At 37.9% G+C, this 20,224-nt stretch overlaps 1 protein-coding gene across 3 annotated transcripts in view; it reads left to right on the forward strand.

Moving 5' to 3' along the window:
• Window positions 1-20,224, forward strand: part of gzl (godzilla E3 ubiquitin protein ligase) — an 80,202-nt gene that overhangs the window by 17,936 nt on the left and 42,042 nt on the right. The window contains exon 2 of one of the 3 annotated variants that reach the window (XR_014132817.1): window positions 4,256-4,512. The exons of 1 other annotated variant lie outside the window; for it this stretch is intronic. The gene's annotated coding sequence lies outside the window, so the exon portion shown is untranslated. Of the gene's footprint in view, window positions 1-4,255; window positions 4,513-20,224 lie in introns of those variants that run through there. One more of the 3 variants, XM_081769941.1, reaches the window with a different exon arrangement.

Below are 20,224 nucleotides of genomic sequence, written 5' to 3' on the forward strand. Positions count from 1 at the left end.
AGAGCCCCCTGCCCTTCCTCTCCCGCCCTGAAATGATCCTCATAGTGAGGTTCTTGGAAAACCACGAGAGTTCTATTTATGAGAGAGACTTCTTATTATCTCGAACCACGTTTTCCCGAAAATTACTTCTTGTAGGATTCAATTGAGACTGTAGTTTAGGTAACCGATCTCGGTCTTGTCCGTTTGGATCTGCACACTTGTTCTTTCTAATTTACCAGGAGATAATTATCCGTCATTTTGGTGGTGATGAAAATTACCATCTCTCCTATACATTAAAAAAAAAAAAAAGAAAAAAGTTCTTGCTAACAAAATCATTATATTTGCTGGATTTTCACGATTATTTGGATTTTTATTTGAACATTTCCTATGTCAAAAAAAAGATTGACTGCAGTTTAAGATCCCTCAAACGTACGGAGTGTATACAAAACAGGTCCTAGTGCTTAAAGTGGATCCGAATCACTTCTAAGAGTTTCTTTTTGAGGGAAAGACATTTACCGGAAATCTAAGTCAGATCCACACGCATAGAAAGTATACGTGTATGAACCACATAGCCACGAAACGTACAGTGTTAATTAAAAAAAAAAAAAGGCATTACGAGACAAGTATCAGTAAAAGAACAACATACTTACTTAATTAAAATACTCTTTAATTCCGTTTTATACCTTCTTTCGTCAGTAATGTTATAGTAATAAAATACAAGTTGTATGTTTTCGGACTTCCTTTTTATGTAATGCAAGATCACTATGCTGATTCGAAAACTTATATAAGAGGGTAGCAATTATTTTCACTTTTTTGTTTGTTTGTTTAATAGGCGAATTAACTATCAACCATGTGTCTGTAAGATAATATTGGAATGCAAAATAATCTGCTACTGCAAATAAGGAAATTAGATAATGAAAATAATCTAAGTACTAAGAAGGAATCAGTCAGTGATTTGGTATAGATTATGTTTGCAATTATTAAACTTTTTTTTTTTTTTTTAATGAAAGAAGAAACGTAAATAGGTATAGAATTTAAAAATACACACACACACATGAAGAGAGGGAGTTCGTATCGCAGTGAACTTTTAACTGAAACAGTATCAAGATTGTAGTCCACGTCAATGGGGAAAGTATGTTATCACACTTCCATTGTTTACCTATACAACACAGCTAATGTAGTGCTTTTTAGCAAAACAAGATAGGATTTATTACTGAAAAGAAGAAATTGAGAATGTGAGTGTGAAAGTATTGCAGGGAAGAGGTGTCCAGATACCCATGGGCCTTCTTTCTGTGTTCGATTCCCGGTGGGAACTTTTCCTTTAGGTCCACCTTTCACAAAACCTTGTTGCTGAAGAAGGACGTTAAACTTCAAATCAACCAATTGTAAAATGAACTGAAATCTTTGACATTCATCCCACGATTATGCCCTGTAGGCTAAGGGAGACAGAAGATGGGTGAAAGTGAATGATAAGAAAGAATTGGTGGAATGGTAATGTAGGAAGAAACGGAATAACCTCGGGGAAAACTCACGGACACAAGGTTGTTATCCACAAACTGTCTCCCATGCATGGGATCGAACCTGGAGTCCCTAGCACCAGATGAGCGTTCTGCTACTGAGTCACTGAGTCTCCTTAATCAGTCAATTGTGTTGTACTTCAAGATCTCAAGAGTGGATGGAGCGTATTTGTGTAATGTATCGATTAACCCACTGGCATGGTTAAGTTAATGATCCGAGTTTAATTCTCGATCCAGATAGAGATTACGGAATGTGCACGTACAGATTATACGATGGAAGGAAAATTCCGGTGATTCCTCCATTTTTTGATAATACGTTGAGAATATTTCTTAACATTTTCACTGTGATACATCTTAAATCTAAGATTACGTCTACAATTTTTTCTTTAAATGGAAAAAAAATCAGCTTAATTTTTTTCAGTGTTGCCAAATTATATTTTTCAGTATCTTCCCGATAAGGGTTATTCATTCAGCTATGTAATGCTGCAGCAGGGTAACTTTGAAATTCGTAGAAGCATGTACAGTCAGCGACAAAAGTTTTTTTCCCGTTCGATGAAATTAGTTTCGTAAATAATTTCAAAATGGAAGGACAATTTGAGTATAGTTTTCAATAAATTAAAAAGAATGTAATTTTCTGAACGTTTCAGCCATACTACCGTTATTCCGAAAATAAATTTTACCCAACGGAAAGAACTTTTGTAGCTGACTGTACAACGGAACTTGGCACTCTTTTTTAGTTGATATTGATTGAACCATATATTTCCGTTAATTAAGTATCTATCTACTAATTAGGTTAAGTAATTGACGTGCTTGACAAATTGGCGAGTTTTCAATTGAAGCAAGTGCGTAAGTTTGGTGAGTTAGGATAAAATATTATTATTATTCAGGGTGGCCACTCACCTGGAAAACCTGGAAAACCGGGAAAAGTCAGGGATTTTTTTAATTCTGGAAAAGTCAGGGAATTTTGATGAAAAACATGGAATTTTTACTCGGGAGAAAATTTACGTTCTGCTGTATTCCTAGCCGTTTAGCCGGTTTATTTATATACAAAATAGCTTTGGTCGCTGGGGGCTTCGCCCCCAGATTTCTCCTTCCTTCCAAGTTTCGTTTATTTAGCTCTGCTGGTTTGGGCTGCTCATACTTTCTTCATATTCTTTTGTCATTTAGTGCTGCCCATGAATTGAGCTGGAGCGAAATCGGGACCATTTTGTAATTAACACACTTGTTTAGTTCGATGGCTGCTTGATTTCCAGAATTCGCTCGGGGCTGCGCCCCTGCATCCCGTTTTGGTGGTCACGTGATTAATATAAAGGCTGAACGATAGTTGAGTATTTCTGCCGGAAGAGTTCCGAATGTGTGTCGAATTCCACAAAATGTGTGGAATTTTGGTTAATGCGTGTATTTCTATGTGGAATCAAAAACTGTGTGGATTCCACATGCATTTGCACTCAGTGGCGGCAGTACTTTTTGCGCCACACGATTAATTGGCCATGCTTTTTTACAGATATTTGACCTTTTGACCACCAATTTGAAGTAATGGCATTCCCCTCCCCCTAGTTTTTACACCCAATTCCGCTACTGCATGTACTATTGTTCTAAAAAAAAAAAAAAAAAAAAAATCAGCTTCAAACAAATTTTTCTGATTTCTTAAAAGCACATTTTAATAGTGCTCATTTACTTCAGTTCCGTTGTTTTGTTACACAATATTTCCCATCTATGTCGACCTGTTCCCCGGTTGCATAACCACCGCACGCCACTGCTGGCACGACAAAACCTTTGGGACCCGGACCTACCTAAAGTTGTTAATGCCGGCTTTCTAGACCGAAGTCCGCTACTTCTTAATACAGGTAGCTCCATAATTGTCCTCTCCATTCATTTGTGACGTCAAAGAACGATAGCATAACCTTGTACTGCAATATGACAGAGGTTGCTAATAAGCACACCTGGTGAAGGTATTGTATATTTGTTGTTAAATCCGGAGAAATATTTGATTGCAAATTAACGAATAATAAGTAGATAATGAGTAGAACAGTTTCTTGATTTGAATTTTGCAATTTTAAACCGATTTTATGTAAATTCTGTAATGGTGTTTTTCCAAGAAAATAAATTTAAGAATTATTGACTACTTATTTTTTAAACATATATTTGTTTAAAAAAGAAATGAAAATTTCAGTCAAGGGAGTTGAGGATTGTCGCAGGGTGCGGGCTCCACCTCCATTGGCCATTTCCTAGTATGGGCCTGGATCAAAATACCATGTTTTCGAGTAATTCTTTTTCTTAACACATGGACTTCTTTGCCGTATAACTCACATGATTTGTGTTTAATAATGGTTTACGGGTTTGCAGGGCCGGCGACAGGGGAGGGGGAATAGGGGACAAATGCCCGGGGGCCTGGAATCACAAAAGAATAATTAAAAGCAATAATTTTACTGGAATTTAGGGGTTCGTGTCCCTGAGTTCTGGAAAACCGGGAAAATTTCTGGAAAAGTCAGGGAATTTTGAAATTCCAAATGAGTGGCCACCCTGTTGTTGTTATTATTATTATTATTATTATTATTATTATTATTATTATTATTATTATTATTATTATTATTATTATTATTTGAATCAGTTCATTGAAACAGTCATGCTTTCCTGTACACGATTTGTACCATTTCAGATGTCTTCCATACGTCGTTATCTTGTCAGTTGTATTAATATGGCATACTTGGAGCTAATTATCTCTATTCACGTGACAGGAATATTTGCCTTTCCCATAGATATTCTGCAAGTCAAATCGGATTGCTTTGGTGCGTCCGTACGAAACGAGATAACTTGTCTTAAAACTTATTTCTGCGAGGCAGCCATTTTGCTTTGCGGAGATTTGATTATCATTCTCGAGAAAGACATTGGTGTTTTCTGTAGTCTTCAGAGTAAGAAAGAAGGAAGAGGCTTGTTGAGCATGATGCAAGCAAGTAGACGGATGTCATTAAGCCAGTTGTTAGGAGAAGCTGGAGACAGGACTTCTGTAAACTTGGTATGTGTTTCATTATCTTGACAGTACAGGGACATAGGTTTGATTCGAGATCAGGTCAGTTTTATAGCGAGTAATGGCATGTATGTTGTTTGTGTGTGGAAGAAAGTGGAGGGAGAGAAAAAGGAAAAGGAGGGGAATAATGAAGTTTCTTATTTTCAGCACTTCCATTTTTTTTAAATCTCTCCCTTGAGCTTAAGACGTGATTAAAATGTAATTATAAAATTCCTAGTAACATGTGACTCCTCTGATGTTAAACATGTGAAGAGATCCAACAGGTATGAAAGAAAGTACCAAGACATACTTTAAGAACGTCTCAGCGTTTTTATCAGGAAATGGAATCAAAATTTGGAATTCGTGTCATTCAGTTTTAGAACATTATTGTGAAAAGCCCTGATACTAGTCCAATGGATTTCTCTGGCCTTGGTCTGTCGAAGAGCCATCTCTAGCGTTGGCGTTCGCGCTCCCTCGCTACTCACTAGAAACCTTGCAGGAAGGAGTGAGACTGAATTTCTTTAGTAGTCGCCAAAGTTTGCTCCAATCAAGCGATAATCCACAGTGCTGGGAATCCAATAGAACATCATTGGTATTGGCGGCAAAGCTGCTCGCAAAATGAGTAACTTTCAAAATCGATAAATATAAACCGAACAATCTACTGCAGTGTTGAATTCCGACTTTTGTTCAAGAGGGGGGAATAACAATTTAAGGGGGGCTCTGTTCTAGATCGCAGTAGAGCAGCAGGAATCTGCCGCAACAAAACTCGCGATTTGTTATTGTCTGGTCGGTTGAAATAACCAACATATTGCCATTTTTCCCTAACTAACGTTGTAAAGCGTTTGTGAGCATCAGTATCTAATTTTCAAGTTTTTATTTAACTTCGACTTTATACGAGAACGCGGTTTATTAATTAGAACAATTAGATTGGGTAAAAGAAGAAACTTATTGATTGTCTTTAAAAAAAAAAGAAAAAAATCTTTGCTTTTAAGACTCTTTTATATTCTAAAAAATTATACAGGAAAAAGCAAATATTTCAATGCATGTGGATAGATATTCTAGGGGGGCTCATTCCCCCCTTGAACATGTCTGAATTCACCACTGATCTACTGTAACGACGATGGGAGCAATTAAGGGGGTGGCAACTAACATGCAACTGCTCTCGTGCTCTGTAGGGCTAATGAGTTTAGTAGTTGATTTTTTTTTTTTTTGGTTAATTTTGAATATTACTAAGTTGTGTTACAATTGGTAATATATTTCTTCGATTGTACTACTTTGTTCCAGTTTCCTTTATCAGTTATATATATATATATATATATATATAGTAATCTCAACATACTAGTTACACGCAAGCTCGCAACATCTCAACATGCTACTGCTCCGTATCACAACAAAAGGCAGGGCGGCTCAGTAGTTGAGCGCTTACCTCTGGTGTGTGGGATTCCTGGTTCGATCACCGCCCAAATAAATCTGTGGTGGACAACATCGTATCCGTAGTTTTTCTCGGGTTACTCCTATTTCCCTCCCACATTCTCATTCCATCATCATTCATTTGTTTCCTTTGGCCCTTCAGGGCATATCTGTGAGACGTTAAACCAAAAGCTTTCATTTCATTTTTTTTTTTTTTTGCACCACAACAACAAGTCTCAAACAAATGAATTTAAAAAAAAAAATAGCTTCCCATGACTGAAAGTATTTGAGAACAAGATCCTGAGACAAATATTCGGACCCAAGAGGAACGGGAATGGAGAATGGCGGAAACTTCATAACGAGAAACTACATAATTTATACGGTTTACCACACATTGTTAGGGTCGTGAAGTCTAGGAGGCTTAGGTGGGCGGGTTATGTAGCTAGAATGGAAGAAAGTAGAAACGCTTTCAAAGTCTTGACTGGAAGACCAATCGGAAAACGACCATTAGGAAGACCTAGGCGCAGATGGGAGAACAGTATTAAGATGGATCTCGCAGATTGGAATACAAAGTAGAAACTGGATGCAGTTAGCTAAGGATAGAAGTCAGTGGAGAGCTTTTGTGAACGCGGCATTGAAACTCCGGGTTCCATAGGCCATAGAGTGAGTTAGTTAGTCCCATGATTATGTTCCGAGACTTAGGGAGACTGATGGTGATGATAAACGAAATAGTAGAGTGAAGAAACCCACGGCACTGTAAATGTCAACCACACAGGCCACCTAGCTTGAACTAAAATCGAACAGTAGTGGCGTGTCGCGTTATAATTCATTAACTGAAAATCAACGAAAACGTCAAAAAGCGCCCCATACCGAAAGGGTTAAATCTATGTAATCTTACCATAAGTACTGTCCCGAAGTTTTAAGTACATCGACACAAAATAGTTAAAGATATTTTAATATCCTAAGAACATGAGCTACATGGATGCATTATGAATCAAAATCACAATCAAAATGGCCACCGTTAGCATGCACACAGTCCTTAAATCTTTGTAGCCATTCATCAGTTGCATTACGCAACAAATCTACTGGAAAATCTGCAGCCACCTTCCGAGGAGACCGCCGTAAACTTTCAATATTGGGATGTCTCTTTTTGCGAGCCATGTCAAGACGGTTTAGATCCGGACTTGCAGAAGGCCAATCTGAAGTGGAAATTAAGTCCGGAACATTTGCCTCCAGCCACTGCTGGGTTGTCTGTGCATTGTATGCTGGGGCTGAGTCCTGGTGGGAAACTCCAGTTCCGTCCATGGAAGAGGGTATTGATGATTCGTGACTAGTTTCTCAAGCACTGTTTCCTGGTGCACTTTGGCTGACGTTTAGACTCTCTATTCACAGAAAGGGAGCTCTGTTGTGCCTTCGAAGCTCACACCCCACCATCCATGACTGAGGCAGGATGCTGACCTCTCTGGACCCTTGGAGCCTTTTCACCAGCGTCTCTAGAGGATGTGGCATGTATCTTGTCATTTTGAGCATTGATAATCTCTTCAACATTAAAAATATTTTTATCAGTGAAAAGTATTCGAGGGTGCCCATTTGCTGCGTAACGCTTAAGTAAGCGCTTTGCTTTTAGGAGCCTTTGGCCTTTCAGTTCATTTATCAGATGATGTTCTTTGCGTTGTTTGTAAGCATCGAGTCTAAGGTCACTACTTATTATTCGAGACATAGATATTTTCGATATCTAGCTCACGAACCATAATTGACTGTTTCCTAACTGGATTTCGTCTGTTACAACCTTTCACAGTTCCAGTCTCAACAAAGCGCTGGATAGTGCGGTAAACTTTTTATTATTATTATTATTATTGTTATTATTATTATTATTATTATTATTATTATTATTATTATTATTATTAATTTGCAGCTTCTGGAGAGTTTTGAAAATTTTCCCCGGTGATTCGCCTACCTTGTGCAACTCCATCACAGCCATACGATTTTCGTACTCGCCCTATTCCATCGTGAACACTTTCAATTGACACCTTTACACTTCTTCAGCTCTCCCAGCAATGACTCACACTTTACATTACTGCTCTTGACGTCCCTCGCTTGTACGGGTAGGGGGGGGGGCGTACAGACACCCTTAAAATATGGGACAGTATTTATGATAACGCTAGGGTATATTTAATTTTGTACACTGCTTCTAACCTTTGGCTCGCACTCTATTGAATATTAGACTAAAATGTAAATGAATATCTTAAATTTGAGGAAAACAAATACTTTTGAATCTAAATTTACAATAATTCTCATCCGTTATTTGTTACATTAGCAATCGTCTGTTAATACTTCTTTTGAATCTTATGTTCTTAATTCCTGTTATTCAAATCGAAGTAAGTAATATCACATTCACGTTAAGTTTGTGGACTCCTGTTTATAAAATAAGGTTGTGTCGGCTGTTGAATGAAGTGTATCGGTAAAAAATTAAAAGTTTATCGCAGCAGGCTAATGGAACAAAACTTAACTAACGTGCTTTTGTATTATATATATGACTTACCACGCTAGGTTAGTTTCTACTCTTAGTTCGTTTGAAACTGCTTTGACATCGGAGCTGTTCTGTCATGATTAATACAAGATCCTGGTCTATCAAAGATGGGTAATTTAAACACCATAACAAATAACTTTGAGCGAGAAAGGTTAAATGAACACTTTCAATAACAACAGCTGCTTAGATTTTTTTTTTTTTTTTTATGATCACGTGTCGAGTTCGACAATGATGAGGTTCATTATCTCAGTTGATGCTGAGCCTTCAGAACTGAAAAACCTCTTTTGTTGCTGCATAGTTAACTTTCGTGTTTTGGGCGCGCAAGATGCAGGTTCGATTCCCGGTGGGAGCTCGTGGTTTGGATCTCACATTAAGCTATAGATCCACATGTAGCGTTGGTGTCGAAAAGGGATAGTAAATATATATATATATATATATATATATATATATATATATATATATATATATATATATATATATATATTGTAGTTATGGTTGTTTTTTCATGGTTTTAGAATCGTCTGACCTTGGTGTGTTAAAGTCTTTTGTTTGAAAAAGTATCACTTCTTGTTGCTTGTAGATAATGCCAGTTCTTGTCTGCGTGTGACTCAGTCGCCTGAAGAGTCTAGCTTTATGAAAACTTAGCATGTTTTTTGCAAAGCAACTATTAAGTCGACCAATAGGTTGTTTCTATAGAATATAAATAATGATAAGAAAAAGGAGGCTATTCTGACGTTACATTTCACTTTTGTATCTAGAAGCGTTTTGTTTGTTTGTTTTGTGTTCAGTGTTTGAGAATTCCGGTCAGTTGAACTTTGTCTGAGGAAACAGCTAATAAAAGAAACAGGACACACAAAAGTGGTCATTCTTTTGAACGAAATTTATTTTAAACCTTAATTGACTCTCATGTCATTATTAACTAAACAGAAAAAAAAAATCATAGTACAGGACTAGCATAAATGATTCATTCATTTTGAAAAGGGCATATTTTCAAAAGTGTTACACGTACACACATGAAATATATATGAAAAGAAGTTTATACACCCTCTACAAATGTTCAATATGTGTCCCTTTGGTGACACGACACTCGTTCAGACTATATTCGAGCTTATTCATACATTTTGTAACATAGTCCTGTCAATTGTTTGCACTGTTAACACTGATGCGTTCTTTGAGCTCGACTAAGGATTGCGGTAGTGGGGATACGTAAACAAGGGCCTTAACGGTACCCCCACTGGAAGAAGTCGCAGGGCGTTAAATCAGGGGATCTGGGAGGCCAGGGGAACAAAACTAGGTCATTCTCACCAATACGTCCAATCCAGCGATGCGAAAGTTTATTAAGGATTGCGGTAGTGTGAATAGCTACGTAAACAAGGGCCTTAACGTACTTCCACTGGAAGAAGGCGCAGGGCGTTAAATCAGGAGATCTGGGAGGCCAGGGGAACAAAGCTAGGTCATTCTAACCAATACGTCCAATCCAGCGATGCGGAAGCTCATCATTTAGGTAGTCACGAACTGGGAGGGGGACTCGTGCTGACACCTGGAATACATAATATAAATTTCGTGACTTTGTGGTTCTTTTCATATATCTTTCATGCGTTTACATATAATAATCTTTTCAAAACAAATGAACCATTTATGTTAACCCTGTATATTTAATTTTCAATAACCCTCCATGTAGCGTAAATTGAATTGCAATAAAGGGTGCACAACTCATTGAGCTACTACAAAAGATGTAAATGTGAAGCCATAATTTACTGCTTTAACATGTGTGTACTGTTCTGACGATATTCTCTAACACTTGCTGGAGCGTTGCACGTGAAATGTTGTCCACAGTTCATTGAATGTTGGTCTGTAGTACTTCCAAAGTAAAATGGGATGTGCTTCTGCATAACATGCCGCGGTGATTTCGTAACTTAAAACTCCTTACGTGTTCTTCCAGAATGGTAATTCTTTCTCCCATTGTGTATACCGTGCTGCTGTGGCACAAGGTCCTTGCCTCAATTATAGCCAGCTGTTATGGAATAATCCTTATAATAAGCATGTCTTAGTCTGTGCGTAGCGCTCCTGATCGTAGATAGTCACTCTAATAGATGTCTCTGCTTGCGCTGCCTGCCTTATGCGAATAGATGTCGCTAGGGTGGTGGTAATTCGCAGATTTAATTGCGACTTAAAAACTACATTGTTTCATTGCAGATTTAATTGCAATTAGAAAACTACATTGTTTCATTGCAAATTTAATTGCAACTTAAAAACTACATTGTTTCGTTGCAGATTTAATCGCAACTTAAAAACCAAATTGTTTCATTGCAGATTTAGTTGCAACTGAGAAACTACATTGTTTCATTGTAGATTTAATTGCAACTTAAAAACTAGTTTCGTTGCAGATTTAATTGCAACTTAAAAACTATATTGTTTCATTGTAGATTTAATTGCAACTTAAAAACTACATTGTTTCAATTTATTTAGGGTAACGTGGGGCAATTAGGGCAACAAAGCGTAAACCTTACATTTTAACTGCACTACGGAAGTTGTGAACAAGAACACCAGAGAGTAAAAACGACTGTTATATTTATTTCATTCTACAGAAACAAATAAAAACAATTTAAGTATGAAAATTTTACAAACATACCTTAAAGCTCTTAGACCTGAATTTATTTAAATCATGTGCAGTCCCTGCTTATTGCGGAAAATGTAAATAGCCTATATTGTCAGCTACATTAAGAGATTTGCTAAAAACACAACGTAGCGACGTCTCCGACAAAATCTGAATCAGGGTATATTGGATGATGTTTATATGAATGTTCATTTTCATTGTCTTCTGTTATAAATGGTCTATATTCATTTAGGATAAAGAGGGCCAAAAAATCCACTTTTATTACCTAAACATTAAAAAAAGAAAAAAAACATGCAAGTATCTATATCACATAGTTTACAAAGACATCTAAATCAGAGTTCCAATAAGGATTGTTTTGATTCATTTTCGTCTTCAAATTTTATATTCTTGCTAGAAGAGAACGCTAATTGCTAGTTTTTCGATAATTACTCCATAAATAACAAAATGAGACAATTATCACCCGTGGTAAATGATGTAATCTATTGTAACAACTGATGTGATATTTTTTTATAGTGCTTTGGAACATGGCAAAACCATTACATTTTTAAAAACTTTTATTTTTTGGCTAGATTAAAAATTAACATCAGACAATATGTTATAAAATTCCCGTCTCAGCAGGTAATTTTTTTTTATTGCTTGCAGCTGCTACTAAAATGTTAAAAAAAAAAAAAAAACAGTTGTGTTTGTCCTGCGTAGATGTTATGCCAAAGAACATATATTACTGAATTAAGTTTTAAAATTGAAACACTTAGAAATTATAAGCCCGTGCCAAAAGTCCCGCGCTTCATCCTATTTGAAAATCGAAGTATAATTTTAGGTTATTGGTCTGCTCGGCTTGTGGGAACAACAATAAAAACTGCTACAATACTAGTGATAAATATTTGCGTAAGTGACTTTTGATCACACTGTATTTAGTATAAAATAGACCATGATAAATGTAGCATGGGGATAACATTGTAGAAATCGAAAACTAGGTTTATATGGATTTTTCACAGTCAAAACCATTATTTTCTTAAGTATAACATGATGTACACAAAATAATAATTAACTGTAACACGTAATAATCAGTGGTAGTGTTCATCTCTGGTGCCAGGGGTCCATGTTTCGATCCCAGGCCTTCCGAGCTTAGTGTGGAGACTCATCCAGTCTATTGATTTTTCTCTGTATTTTCCGTTTCCTCCTACCAGTAGGATTATTCTAACTTTTGAAGTGAAAATTTGTCTCGCTATAATTCTGGCACATGCTATGACAGTAGAAAATTGCCATCTTACCATACAGGATGTTCCAAAAGTTTGCAAACTTATCCATATACGAGGGTCATTTAATTTGAAGTGGCAACATAGTTGTGAAATGGAATGTAGTGAATCACTCACCTCAAGAAGCTTACAGTCCTTCGATGTAGTCTCCGCCAACCTGTCGAACCCTTCGCCAGATGTCTGGTAACCGTTGAATACCTGTCAAAGCGCCACTTTGTGAGAGAGTGTTGACAGTGCACTCTAAGGTACGAACAATGCTCGGAATGTCTCTGAAACGTTTGCCCCTGAGAGGTTCTTTCATTTTTGAGAAAATTTCAAAATCGCAGGAGCTCATATCCGGGGAGTATGACGGATGCTCCAATACCTCCCAACCCCATCGTCGTAACAGAGCCTGTACTAAATTGGCTATATGGCATCTGGCATTGTCGTCTAGGAGAATTGGTCCAGACTCCAAGAAGTGTAGACTTTTGCGCCGTAATGGTGGTCGTAAATAATGACTCAGGTATGAAGCATTGACGGTAAGGCCCGGTGGAACTTGATGTGACAGGATAATACCTTCGTGGTCATATGACATTATTATCATCAGCTTCACGTTTGCTGGCTCTTGTCTAAGCTTTTTCGGTCGTGGAGATTCTGGGTGGCGTCATTCACTCGACTGACGTTTCAATTCAGGCTCGTAGGATCTTCCTCACGTTTCGTCATTTGCAATATTGCGGTGCAAGAAGTCATCACCTTCCTCATTGTAACGTTGAAGGTGTAGGCGCACACATTTCCACCTATGCCAGGGGTACCCATCTGGCTGCAATTTTTCTGATGCCAAGATCTTATGCTAGCATGCGGAGCACTGATCCGGAAGAAATGTTCAGCTCCTGCGTCAATTCACTGCAAGTCCAGCGCGGATCACCGTCAAGCCGTGTCCGTAGTCCTGCAAGATGAATTTATTACGTAGCCGTTCGCATATGCCCTCCACCGTGCATTTTGTCTGTTGACTGTCGTCCCGCCTGAAATGCTGTAACCCATCTCGCCACTGTCCGATACGGTAGAGCAGCTTCACCACAGGCCTCTACTAATCCTCTGTAAATCGTCCTAGCATTAAGCCCTCGTGCCACCTGGAATTTGATAAACACACGCTATTCTGCACGCGTGAACATTGCGTGAGGGCGGTATTTCACACAACAATCACTTTAACAATGTCTACTCGCCACACACACCGTAATATGGGACCGCAGCAGGGTTTAACAGACTCGTACACATCCACGAAGTACACTACGTTCATCATTTGTCTCTTGTCCACACGACACTCCCAATCATAACAGTGTTGCCAGTTCTAGTTAAATGACCCTCGTAAATTCGTCAGTGTACAAAATGTTAAAACCTGTGGGTAAAGTACGGGGGAAGAAGAAGAAAAAACAACACAACCATGAAGACCTCGGCGGCCTTATTAAAAATCGCCATCTTAGACTTGGGTCAACTTCCTTAAATTGCCATCATACAATTTTCTGGTAGCGCGTGGTCTGAGAAAGCGGAATTATTTTTCCTCTGCCTTTATTTGTAACAAAATACATCGAATTTTTGTTCTTAATTTTGTTATTTCTCAAATAATCTAAGTGTAGGACACAATATTATCATTTAACAAAAAAAAAAAAAAAAAAAAAAAATCGTATGCCAGTTAATAGATGTCACTCAGCAGAATAAAATGATGCACGTGAGTAAATCCTCATCCGTTGTTTCCGAGAAAATCGAGAATTTGTTTTTATTTTTGTAGAAGTTTAAAAAGTGATAGTGGACAGTCAGCGATAAAAGTTCTTTCAGTTTGGTGAAACTTACGGTGGAAATAACGGTGATATGGTTGGTATTCTGGGAATAACGGTGGTGGTAACGTACAGAAAATTAATTCCTTTTCATTTACTGAAAACCACTCAAATGTCCCACCAGGGGTCGCGGTGGCTCAGTGGTAGAGCGTTCACCTCTGGTGCATGAGGTCTGGTTCGATCCCAGCTCGCGCCAAGTGAGCTTGTGGTGGACAAACACCATGTGCGTGGGCTTTCTCGGAGTTCTCCCGTTTCCTCCCATTCTTCATTCCACCATTCCCTTCATTTCTCATCATCACCATCTTCTTTAGCCTAACCGGCATAAGCGTGGAACGTAAAACTTAGATTTGATTCAATTTTGAGCATAAACGCAACAAACGTCTAGTGTTGTCAGATCTGGAAATTAAAGAGCACTAAAACAACAGTTGAACTAGTGTTGAACGTGTTAGTTTTAGTAAAACTATTGTTCATTGTAAACAGAATACTCAACAAACAAATCTTTTTATTGTATTATACAGAGTATTTTAAAACAACACCGACAACGTTTGGGAGGTGATTCCTGACACCAAGGTAAGACCAAAATATAGACCAACCTGGGTGCACATATGTTTCCTTTCGGAGTTATAGGCTGCCGAAAACATGAAAAAACGAACTTTAAAGGTCCATAGCTCCAAAACTGAGACTACCATAGTCGGATCAAGACTTCACTTCGGAACTGATATGCGCGCTATCCAAAAATACATATTTCAGAATCCTAAAGTACTCACGCGACAACTTTTATAGAGGGAGTTTGGGTACGGGCATATAATTTGAAGTACTCACCAACTGTCTTTGTAAAAATTATTGGGGAAGTACCGCAGGATTCTGAAACATGTATATTTGGCTAGGGCACATACTAGTTCTTAAGTGAAGTCTTAACCTGACTATGGTAGGTCCCATAGTTTTGGAGCTCTGGACCTTTTTTTTTTTTTTTCGGCAGCCTATAGTTGCGAAAGGAAGCATTCGTGCATCCAGGTTGGTATATACTTTTTGTCTTATCGTGGTCTCAGGAATCACCTCCCAAACATTGTCGGTGTTGTTTTGAAACTCCTTGTATCACGAGCGGATCCAGGGAGGGGCGATCGGGGCGATTGTCCCCCCTAGAAGAGGAGCCTTTCCTATTTTATATATAAATAAAACCCTTCTCAGAGTTTGGAGCTCTTAAAAGTAGCTCTAAGTAGCAAAGTTACAACCCATCGCTCCCCCTCAGAAGTCCGTCCTGGATCCGCCCCTGATCTGTATAAAACTAATAATTTGTGATTTCATATACGAAAATAAGAAAGTAGTTATAGCCTGCAGATAATTTAAAGCAGGGTGGAAAAAAATCATGATTTTTTTTCAAAAAAATCATTTTGTTGATTTTTTTGATTTAAATCAAATCTTTTCCTTCGTATAATACAAGTCGCGAACTGAAGAAAAAACATTAGGAATTAGTATTAAATGTTAATTATGCTATTTAAGTGAAAGTATTGGGTTTTAATTTTTAATTAATTCCCAATCGTTAACCTATTTCAATCCCAAACAATGTTTCTTAAGAATTAAGGAAAAAGTACAGCAATGTATATCAACATGACACTTTTCTTTTCACGAAAGTTACTGATATTTGGCAGGGGCATATTTTTAAACATTTGGAACTAGCTAGCGGCACGAAATACATATAAAGTACATAAATTTCGCCTAAATTAACTAACTAATTCTAGTTAATGGAACCCGGAGGTTCAATGCCATGTTCACAAAAGCTTCCTGACTTCTATCCTTAGTCAACTGAATCCAGTTTCTATTTTGTATTCTTATTTCTGCGAGATCCATCTTAATATTGTCCTCCCATCTGTGCGTAGGTCTTCCTAATGGTCGTTTTCCGATTGGACTCCCAGTCAAAACTTTGAAAGCGTTCCTACTTTCTTCCATTCTTGCTACATGTCCTGCCCATCTGAGCCTCCAAGATTTGATGACCCTAACAATGTTTGGTGAACGATATAAATTATGCAGTTCCTCATCATGAAGTTTTAGCCATTCCTCATTTCCGTTCCTTTTGGTTCCGAATATTCGTTTCAGGATTTTATTCTCAAATACTTTCAATCTGCGTTCTTCCCTCAGCGTAAGCGACCATGTTTCACAACCACACAGCACAACAGGCATAATTATCGTATTATATATTTTAAAGCTTCAAATTCCTCGACAGAATTCGCGACGATAAGAGATTTTGAACTGAATAATAACATGAATTCCCTGCTTTTGGTCGATATTTAATTTTGGGGGCGCGGTGGCTCAGTGGTAGAGCGTTCGCCTCCGGTGTTTGGGGTCCCTGGTTCGATCCCAGCTTGCGCCGTGTGGACTTTGTGGTGGACAAACACCGTGCTCGTGGGTTTTCTCGGGGCTCTCCCGTTTCCTCCCACTTTCTTCATTCCACCATTTCACTCATCTCTCATCATCACCGTCTCCTTTAGCCTAACCGGCATAACCGTGGGACGTAAGTAAAACTTACAGATTTCATTTCATTTTTTCGATATTTAATTTCTTCGTGAATATCGTTTTCTGATCCTATATATTAGCCGATGGCAGAACTTTCTTTGTCTTTATGCGATGAGTTTTTGTAAGTCAAAAATTTTCTGTAGGAATTCCAAAGTAAAAAAAAATCAAGATGATCAGTTCCAGCAGAAGAAACACTTGTGATTGTTAAAAGTATGCTTTATGTGACGTGAAAAACAGATCAAATGCGAGTTGTCCGTGCATTTAAGACATCTATACATAGCAGGCACGTTTTTATACTTTTCTGTTGGCTATTTTATTTCTTCTAACAATTTTTCCTGCACAGGCGCGGTAAATTTTCTGCGATCACATCGCAGATCGCGGCATGTTCTGCAATGGGGTCAAGTATCCACTTTATCAAAAGTATTATTCGATATTTTAACGCATCCAAAATTTGTCGTTTTACGATCCCGAGGAACTTCTATGTATTTAGTACATAAATTTCGCCCAAAATTTTAAAATCTTTTTTTTTTTTTTTGTTTCGCAGAGGGGATCGGACCCCTCTAAATACGCCCCTATTATGTGGAAACAAACAAATAGACGTGGACACAAGAGAGTTTTCATCTTAAATGTTCATGGTGATTTCCCCGTTGGAATAGAAATTTTAAAACCCTGTGTTACAAAGAGAAGAAAGCAGGGTTCATCCGTTACCTGTTCAAATGGGATTTTTCCTGATCGTTCTCTACATGATACTCGTTTTCATACTGTGCTTACAAACATTTGAGTCTCATTGTATTATGATTATTATCTTCCATAATTGAAATAACAGAAGAGAAACGGGATTTTACTTACTTTCACTTTAAATTAATTCATTTCGGAATTTGATTTAAATCAACGATTTTTATTTAAAAAATCAAGTGATTTAAATCTTGATTAAAATCGTGATTTAAATCAGACTGATTTAAATCAATCCACCCTGATTTAAAGTAACCCAAGAAATAGCGTGTTGCCCAATTTGAAATTTTAATAGCGAGGGCAGTTAAAAAATCTTCGAACCCGCTACTTAATAGCCCAGTCTGATAACACTGCTCTGCACTTTGTTGCCAGATATACCTTTAGATGGCAATATTTGAGGATTTAGTTTATGCTTATTTCTCGTTTTGTGTTTTAGGCGCACTCATGCAGCAGCTCATTAACCTTAAGTGAATGTTTCAAGTAATGTTCGCTTTGTGATCTATGAGTATCATGTGGATGAGTGTTTTCTCAGGTGAATCCTCAGTGTTTTCCTCATTATCATCCCAGATATCACTCTGTGTCTTGGCTACCGTAACCATGAAATGTTATGTTTAACATGTAATTTCTGGAAATATGATTGATTAATTCAACTGTAATTTTACATACTATGATACTGTAAGCTATAACTCTTATGAGTGAACTCTGACCTAAAAGTGTTGGCCATGTGCCATTTGTAATCTATAAGAAGATTAATTTCCAACGATATGTCTTGGTATTTTTATAAAGTCACGAATGGCTGTTTCTAACAATTTTCAGTCGTTCGAGTCCGGGGTTTGATAGACTGTAATGCTGAATCATGTCGATATGGTTTTGTAGTAACAAAACTACCATATCTTAGTTTTTGTAGCTGCTTGTAGTTCGTGGTATGAACTTTAATGTGACATGTGTTTGATAAACCGGCATGGATGTTATGATTTCATAGTGAAATAATTATTTAGAGTTTAATTTATAGTTAATAGCACAAGTATACACCCATTCTGTTTAATAAGCTCAAATTAGTTTTTCAAAAACGTAATACAAAATTGATTTTCAAATTAATTGTATTAAAGTTAGTTGACAGTAATTTGTTAAAGATTGCTTGGCAGTAATTAGTTGCAGAGTATTTATGACTATGCAATATAAATGATCTTACGTGTACACCAGTCTCATTGGTGTTTGACCTTGAGCGCTGCACTTACGTCCGTCCACCAATCCACTTCCAGTGGTGTGCCAGCGCTGCGTTGCTGCAGACATATTCTTAATTAAATGCAGAGAATCTGTATATACTAAGTGCAATAAGTATGTGATATTTCTTTTTAGTATGTTGTAGGTACGATTAGTTTTTCGATGGCTACTGATCTTATCCGTAATCTTAAAAAGCCATAGACATTGGGTTGATTCATTAGTTCTTGTCGTTTGGAATCAATGAAACATTTATTATTTGAAGGTTGAACTAATTAGACAATGGATCAGTGATGCATTACCCCGCATTGTCTACAATTTATTCCCAACGTTCAGGTAGTTGGTGGATGCTTAGAAGTTAACAGTTAAATTTTGCAGCTGCTTAACGTTTCCGAAGGATGTGCCACGGATCTATTCAACAGGAACGAGAAAAGATGGTAATCTGTAGGAGCCACATCCAGAGAATATACCGGATGAGGAAAACCCTCCTATTGAAGCTGCTGAATAGCAACGGTTGTCATATATGCCGCTTGAAGTCTAGCATTGTCTATGTGGAGAGTAATGCCATATCTTTATTGGGCCTCTTTTTCTTGAAGTGGTGCATAAACATGTTGGAGTTGATCACAGTATCCAGCAGCAGCGATGTTACGATTACGGGGTAGGAGTTCAATGTGGACAATACGTTCCATGTCCCACCAGATGCAGAACATTGTCTTCTTGGGATGCAAATCCTGTGTGGGACATGGTATTACCTTTGAGTTTGGGTTGACCCATTCCTTGTGTTTATAAGTTCATGTACACACAGGCACCATTTCTCATCTCTGGTAACAATACGTGAAGGAACTGATGTTGGCGACGGGATTCATGATAGCAGATAGGCAAAGAACCACGTTTAGCAATATATTGGTTCTTGTTCTTTGCACTGATGATTTCGCACCCTTGAACCCTTTCTTGACCCTTTCCAGTTGCTTGTTCATTGCCCACGTTCGTGCCCTATTCCCGGGTGCTTTGACGTGGATCACGTTGATGTCATCAACAAAGTGGATTGGTGACCAGAACGTGGGGCAGATCTTAGGTCAAAATTTCTGTCACCTCATTTTCGGGTGGACTTTTCAGAAATTGCATCCTCTCTATAGACTGCACATACTTGTTTGAATGCCTCTGTGGCCCTAGAACCTTTGTTGAGCTCGTACAGGAGAACATTCAGAGATAACCCTTCTTTTCAACTTGACAAACTATACTTCAGAACCTGAAAAACAAAAATTGATAAACCCCAGCTGTACCACAAATAGTGCTATACGTTACGAATAACAGAGCTACAATTTGGTGTACGGAGCCGCGGTGGCTCAGTAGTAGAGCGTTCACCTCTGGTGCATGCGGTCCCGGGTTTAAACCCTGCTTCCGCCAAGTGAACTTTGTGGTGGACAAACACCGTGAGCGTGGGTTTCCTCGGGGTTCTCCCATTTCCTCCCACTTTCTTTATTCTGTCATTTTACTCATTTCTCATCTTTACCGTCTCCTTTAACCTAACTGGCATAACCGTGGGACGTAAAACTCAAAATTTTATTTCATTTCATTTACAGTTTGGTGTATTTTGCAATACTGCTGTCGTCACTGACGTGACAAAATTCCT

The sequence above is a fragment of the Thermobia domestica genome, chromosome 8 (genome assembly GCF_964235325.1).
Source record: "Thermobia domestica chromosome 8, izTheDome1.hap1.1, whole genome shotgun sequence".
In the NCBI taxonomy this organism is placed as follows: Eukaryota; Metazoa; Arthropoda; class Insecta; order Zygentoma; family Lepismatidae; genus Thermobia; species Thermobia domestica.